Source organism: Haplochromis burtoni, unplaced genomic scaffold (genome assembly GCF_018398535.1).
Source record: "Haplochromis burtoni strain Fernald_Lab_line unplaced genomic scaffold, NCSU_Asbu1 Contig_278, whole genome shotgun sequence".
Classification (NCBI taxonomy): Eukaryota; Metazoa; Chordata; class Actinopteri; order Cichliformes; family Cichlidae; genus Haplochromis; species Haplochromis burtoni.
In genome coordinates, this window is record NW_024582639.1 from 22,699 (window position 1) to 24,392 (window position 1,694).

Consider the following 1,694-nt stretch of genomic DNA (forward strand, 5'->3'; position numbering starts at 1 on the left):
CTGAGAGCTGCTCACAGGTGGAAGAGCCACCTAACACCTTGGCACTGATGCAGCAGGGCAGGGCTATAGCACAACTGCCATAGAAAGAGCAATACAAAATCCAAAGCAAACAAATTCATTCAGAAGCAGACACACCCATACACAAAATGTCATCAGACGTTTGTGCCTTTATCACAAGGGAAAGTCATGCACAAAAACATTTGGATTGATTCCCTGGTTATGCCAGCCTGCATTCCAAGCACCCTGGCAAACTACTAACCACAAGTTGGTTTCTATGAATGTGTGAATGTTAGATAGAAAAGAATTAAGCATAAAAAAAAAATTCGTATGTATAACGTATTTTACACACTATAAGGCACACTTAAAATCCTTAATTTATTCAAAAATCGACAGTGTGCCTTATGTATGAATTCTGGTTGTGCTTACTGACCTCAAACTGATTTTATGTAGTACACGGCACGCTTATGACTTTGGTAAGCTATGAAGGCGCACCGCTTGATGGATTGCTGGAGCATTACGGCTGCCGTCAGGAGCCTCGCAGAGTAATCTGGGTCCAAAGTCAAACAAACACTGCGGCATCACTGAGAGTTAAAAACTGTCCAAATTCTTTCATCTTTTATAAAATGATCAGCATTGCTGCTTTACCAGGTGTAACAATTAAGTTAACATCCAGGCATCCATGAAAACAGAATTTATTAAATTCCACGGCGTTAGATGTTAGCAGGAAGTTCGCTCGCTAGTTTCCACCTTAACATGATATGCCATGTTCTGACTAAGAGATTTCTGAAAAAATAAAAACATACAGCTCTGCTGTCACTTCCAACATAAATGAAGAGAAAACTAAACAACAGTGACGTCTGTAGGGTTACTGAAGTTGGACTAGCCAGTAGTGATGTGTCGGTCGCGAACGAAATGGCTCTTAGAGCCGCGTCTTTGACTTGAACGACGCGAGCCGGCTCCTTATTGCAAGCTGTGGGGGTTTTTTTTGTTTTGTTTCATTTGGTCTCTCACCCTCTCTCTCGGGGCGCTAGTTACACTCGCAGTAGCACAGGAACAGAGCGGGAGGGAGAGAGAAAGAGTGCCAGGGACAACAATGTCACATTAGAAAGGTATAGTAATCATCCACAACTATTTTCAGTTACGGATGATAAAGGATTCAGAAAGTTTATTCATGCAGACCCATATGACAGAGAATGTGCATCTTCTTTTTGTTTTCATATTTTAATTGATATTTAATTGTGTTCTGGTTTGCAGTGTTTTGTGTTGTTTCACTTTAAATTTGTTTAAAAGGAAAAAGCTGAAAATTGAAATAGTTAAAAGTTGAAATGTGAATAGTTGGTTTTTGTATTATATGATTTATTTATTACATTTTATGTGGAGTGAATAAATAAAAGTACATTTATGGTGGCCTGGCTTAAAACAGGACATATTAGCTGCATTTAACCTTCAGTTACTCTTTATATAGTTAGGTAGGAGGCTGGATAATCAGATCTTCCCTACACTGTGAAAACTGTTATTCAGGTTGACCTAACAAACCCAGTTAGCAGCTGTAGCTGTAAAAGGTCTTTTAGTGTCTTTCATCAGCTCCATACCTGGCTGAGAAGGACCATGGGTCAAAGCAGACTCCAGCACCTGGCTGTGATGTCAGTTGAGAAAGAGATGCTTGAGAGACTTGACCACCAAAATGTGATAGA